Below are 6,000 nucleotides of genomic sequence, written 5' to 3' on the forward strand. Positions count from 1 at the left end.
AAGCAGGTGCCCTGGCAGCTGTGCGTGCTAGCTGGGCCAGGACCCTCCCAAGTAGGAGGGTGGGAGCGAAGCATGTGGGCTGGTAGGGTACAGTTAACTGGTGGGTGCCTGCGGGCTGGATGAAATTGCCTGGTGGGCTGGATATGTTCCGTGGGCTGTATTTTGCCGGCCCCTGTTCTAGATGAATGTTAGCACCTCTGCTACATCCTCATCTTCCTTGACTTCTCTACTGCTTTTGAGATGGTTGATCCTCCTAACTGCCTGAGAGTTTGCCCTGCCATGGTTCTTGCCATCCTTGGGGACCACCTGACAGTCTCCTTTCCTGCCTCTCTGGCTGTTCCTTTAGTAGGGAGATGTAGTTAGCCATGTTAGTCTGAAATCAAGTAGAAGGCAGGGTAGATTTGTCCCTTAAAGACTAACCAAAGTAGATGGGTATATATACCACAAGCTACAGTATATATTGCCTTTTGTATTCTAATTTCGCTCTCCTTCTTATACTCTGCTTTCTGCATGTCCTTTCACAGCATCTGATGAAAGGAGCTTGTGTTTAGAGATTATATATATAAAGAGGGAAAGAGGAAACAAAACAAAAATGGCAGTAAGGCAACAGTAGAAAGCAGGGTAAGTTCAGTTTTACCCATCTCATTTATAAATGAAAGGTAAAACAGCTGGGAGCAGATTCTGGAGGAACAGGTCATGGTGGTAGGATGCAGCAGATGAAAGCAGGTTAGGAATAGAGAGGTAGATTTATGAACCAGCAAAAGAGACAATATTTGAAACCACAAGCAAATAAGCTCACATAGAGAAGAACCTAGAACAGCCCCCCAGGGACTCGCACCAAGAGGGAAAGAGGAAACCAAACAAAAATGGCAGTAAGGCAACAGTAGAAGCAGGGTAGATTTGCCCCTTATAGACTAATCAAAATAGAGATCTATGTCTATACTTTGGTTAGTCTATAAGGGGCAAATCTACCCTGCTTTCTACTATTCCCTTACTGCCATTTTTTGTTTGGTTTCCTCTTTCCCTCTTGGTGCGAGTCCCTGGGGGGCTGTTCTAGGTTCTTCTCTATGTGAGCTTATTTGCTTGTGGTTTCAAATATTGTCTCTTTTGCTGGTTCATAAATCTACCTCTCTATTCCTAACCTGCTTTCATCTGCTGCATCCTACCACCATGACCTGTTCCTCCAGAATCTGCTCCCAGCTGTTTTACCTTTCATTTATAATTAAGGTGGGTAAAACTGAACCCCTTATCTTCATCTGCTCTCTCCCTTCTCGTTCATCATCCGCATTCTTTCTGGCACTGGTATTTTCCACAATGGGGGTCATCATCCTTTCTATCTCCTTTGTTACACATACCTAGGGTGTTGTCTTGGAGAAAAGGTGTGGTTTCAAATTAGCCACTTTAGATACCTACAAACAAGCGCACATGTGTGTTTCCCCAAGGACAAATAGTAGCAGCACAAGTTGTATTGCTGCTACTTGTCTCTGAGAAATGTCCGTGCACATGTGCAATGGTGCACAGCAAGTTGCTCCAGGTGAGGAGCACCTGTACTGGCCCAAGCAGCCTTATTTGGGGTCCTGGGGACTCTAGAGGCTGAGCTGACATGGTGAGCTGGCAGCTGGAGTGTGGCTGCCCCACTTTTTTTAAGGTGCAGGTTTTTTGACACCAAGATCTCCTGGTATTATAAACCCTCTGTGCACTGCAAATCAGCAGCATGGGGAATGAGCTGTACATGAGTGCTCATCTGGAGGTGCCCTTTGAGGTAACTGACTTGAATCCTAATGAAGACCAAGGAGTTGATGACTTTCACATAAGCCACTGTATCAGTGGGGGAGTGTGGGGGAGGCTAGGCTTTAACATGAACTGGCAACTTATGTAAATATTACAAATTGCCTGTTTTCACTAGGCTTTATCTCTAGTTAACTTGAGTTAGCCAGCTCAAGTTAAGAATGCACTTTTTTTTCTCAACAGTGAAGACAAAATCTAAGCTGTTTTTAATTATTGCTCCTTCTTCCTTCACAGCATTTCATCAGTTATGTTTTTGTTGGTGAGTTAACACAAGTCGTTTATAGTGAAGTTATTCCCCTTACAGGATAACTCAAGTTAGAAATAACCATCAGCTTGCTGTGTCTGCACTGGTACTATCCTTCTCCGTGTGTGACTAGATTTCTGGAAACACCTTCCACAGTTCTTAGTGCTTCATTAACTCTATTTGTTCTAATTATTTCAAAGTTTCACTTCTTTATCTTTTCTGGACACATGTTGGGGCAGGGCGTGGAAATGTAGGAAGGCACTGGAGGACTTGAACTACAGTAGCCTGTGTCCACATTAGAAAGTGGCAGTGTGAGCAATTGGTAAGCTTTGCTTACTTGATGTTAGCCTGTACCTCCTGAAGATCCAGGCAACTTGAGTCAAAAAGCACCATCACACCAGAATGAAGCACTTGTACATGGACAGGTCTCAAGCTAGGGACTGCACTTGAGTTATAACTTGACTTCACAGTGCAGCCAGACCCTAAGATTTGCTCTTTTTGCTGCAGCCTCCACAAGCACCAAGTCAGAATTTCCTTTCTCAGTCATTACAGGATCCTCCTCTTTCCCCTAAGAACCACATTGCTCCATTCCAGTCCATACAAGACATAGTGAGGGCAGATCTAGTGAGTGTGCAGTTTAATGCCCCTTTGATTCCCGGTCCACTCAAAGGTTAAAATCTCCTGCCTGTCAGACAGCAGCATTTCTATTCAGGCAGTGGTGAGTGATTCACTTGACTTCATGGCTTATTATCATCTACCTGATTCATTTTAAACCCCTAATTCCACAGGTCTTAATGGCCCTCTCTCCTTTTTTTTAATGGTCTTGAAATTCCATTAATCTTCTGTAATTCTGCTGTCTATTAAACTGCTCTTGGTAATGTAGCACCTATTCCACTGCCCCAATGACTAGTTTTAACCCTAGCTCAAAGCATTAACTCAGGTGTCAAAATTTTAACTCAGTTGAACATTAACTCAGATGTGGAAAAACTTTCAGTGAAGCATTGACTACGCTGTCAAGATGCTCACAAAGGCTGGATTTTGTTTTTATGAATTTGAAAGAGATGACCATTTAATTCTAATGACTACAGGACTGAAGGAAAAGCATCTTTTGATTATTTTTGCCGAGTTTGTTATGGGATTTTTTTTATACATATGATCCAACAAATTAATGCATGTTCTAATAAAGTAATATTTGTCTTTGCTTCAATTTAAAACAATAATATAGCCCTTGGCCCTTAGCAGATTAGTAAATCTTCTAGTTTCTCTTTAACTGGAGAAAAATGTGTTTTGTGTTACATGTGACAAGGCACTGCACCATCTGCAGCCCTATTTAAAATTGTAGATCTGCACGCGGACAGAGCTACTCAGTACAATCTCCTCAATGACTGTGCATACTAGGTCTCTCATTACCTGTTTAAAGAGTTAAATTGTGGTTCCCTCTCCCCCATGGCAAGTTCCAGCTTCCTTTGATAACCTTCAAGACCACATAGAACGCCCCTATTTTTCGACTTTTGCATTATAGTGCCTTGCCCTCATCCCCTCTGATCTCTCAATAAAGCCAAAACTCTGCCTGCCTGCTTTCCCTTTAACTGACCTTTACACGTAGAATGCTGTCCTGAGTTGGCCCACAAAGATCTTTCCTTATTCAGATCCCCCCTGAAGATATCACAACAAACTGGCTAATTGAATCATCTACTTCTCTGTTACACTTGTTTATCCTATGAGTGATCTGTGCATTTCTGCATGGTGAAGAGGTTACATGTTGCATGGGAGTGAAATGAGGACAGTAGCATTAAAACTAGGAATGGGTGTAGTAGGGCCAGAGGAGGTTCTGGATGGTGAACGTGGTATAGGAAGGGGAGTTTACTGTGCATAAAAGAAATGCAGACAACTGAAACAACTGTTAATGTATAATTGACAATCCGAATTCATCTTCTCACCCTGCTCACTGTATTCACAAGCTGTAGCTCTTTCCTCCCCTTGCATCTGTTTTCCTGTGGTCAGGGTGGGTTCTGGGCCTCCTCTGTGTTGGAAGGTGTATAGTATATTTTGAGCACTGCTGCAGCAGAAGTAAGTACTGCACCCTTCCTATGTCCTCAGACTTCCCCTTCCCCCTGTGCTGTGAAAGCTGAGCTCCTCAGACTGATAACGTTGCAAAGACAGATCCTATATGCCTCTTCTATGAATGTCCCAGCTGCCCCTTTGCAGCAATATGACTCCATAAATGCAACCCTCGGTCTCATCTGTTGTATGCTATTACTTTCACAAATGAGTAAGATCTCTGCCAGGTGCCATTGAAACTTCTCAGGTCACCACACACCATAGATAGAAGAACTTTACTTGAGGCAACAGTAGGAGTTTGTTTTTTTGTGAGACAGCTCCTTTCAGACCAGGTTATTTTTTTGCCTGACATCCCTAGCAATCCAGTATAGAAATTTGCAGCAAGTAACATTGGGAATGGATGGCTGAGGTCCAGTTATATATTAACAGAACACATGCAGCAGATTCTGCAAAAAGATTGCATTTCTTTATGTACACTGGGCATCTAGGGAGACTATAGAGACACAGTCAGCATGGCAGAGGACATAGGTGGAAGTCTCTGGGGCCCAAGAGAAATGAGTGTTTTGTTACAGTGAAAAAAAATCCATAAAGGTGTTCCTGGCAGCATTTGGCAAACCTGCTCTAGTGATTTGTCAGGACACTCTGATCTTGAGAGGGAGTTCATCATAGAGTACCACCTCAGTTGAACAGGTCTTCACATACCTATGAAGAGGTCTTGTTACTCAAACATCCCAAGTTTGGGGCCTGATCCTGGCTATCCTTTCTCTAGGGACCTACCAAATTCACGGTGGAAGTAGGGTGCACAGCAGCTCCTTTAATCTTTCATGTTCCCCTGTGTGCCTCTCCCCCCACTGCCACTGACTGGCAGAGGGGCCCCACCCAACACGGAAGCAAAAACCACAGTTATAAACGTGGCATGGTTTTTGCCTTCCTGCCGATTAGCAACAAGCATCTGGGCTGCTGGAGGCCTTCAGCCAAATCAGCAGCAGGAGGCAAAGACGGCGGCGTATTTAAAACTGCAGTTTTTGCCTCCCTACTGCTCAGGAGTGAGCTACAAGCACAGCCCCTCCACCAGTCAGTGGTGGAGGGGCATGCAGGGGAACCTGCAAGATTAAAGGAGATGCCACGCACCCCATTTCCGCTGGGAATTTGGTAGGTCTCTACCTTTCTCAGATGAGCAACTCCTCACTGTATTTCAGTGGGATTATCTGTGTTGACTAAGGAGTTCTTGGCTTTGTAAAATTTGTACGGGCAAATTCTTTCTGGTTACAATACTACCAGAGATGGTTGGGGGGGGTGGGAGTAGCACCCCTACTTTGATTCCTGTTCTACCCAAACTTTAAAAGCAATTGCTGGGAGGGGCAGCTGCATATCTGTTCAAGCAGGGCTGAGAGAGTTAATTGACTTTATGGCTCATTATCATTTCCTTCTTCATCTTAATCGCTAAAGTCTCCACAAGTGTTCATCATTGGCAGTTCCTCACAGCTGGGGATGATTGTCTTCCATGGTTGCCTTATCTGTGTGTCTGAAGATGTTTGATGAGGTCACAAGCATCAACAGCCCTCTGTCCTTTTGAATGGTTTTGATGTTGTACTAGTCAAATTATCCTTTCTTCTACAATTATGCTGTCTGTGAGCTATTCCTGGTAATGTCTGTCTTCAAGGCTGTGAAATAGAAGGCTGTTTTTAGCTCTAGCTAAAAAACTTAACTCAGGTATGGTAATATTAACTAAGGTGTAGAAATGACTGATAGTGAAGTATTGGAGGCACTGTCAAGATGCTCAAGAAGGCTAGCTTTTGTTTTATGAATTTGAATAAGAAATGTACATATATGTATAATGATTACAGGATTAGTAATGTAAACTATTTTGACTTTTTTTTTTGCCTAGTTGGTTGTGGGGTTTTTTT

The sequence above is a fragment of the Crocodylus porosus genome, unplaced genomic scaffold, assembly GCF_001723895.1.
Source record: "Crocodylus porosus isolate Cpor-Errol unplaced genomic scaffold, CroPor_comp1, whole genome shotgun sequence".
Classification (NCBI taxonomy): domain Eukaryota; kingdom Metazoa; phylum Chordata; order Crocodylia; family Crocodylidae; genus Crocodylus; species Crocodylus porosus.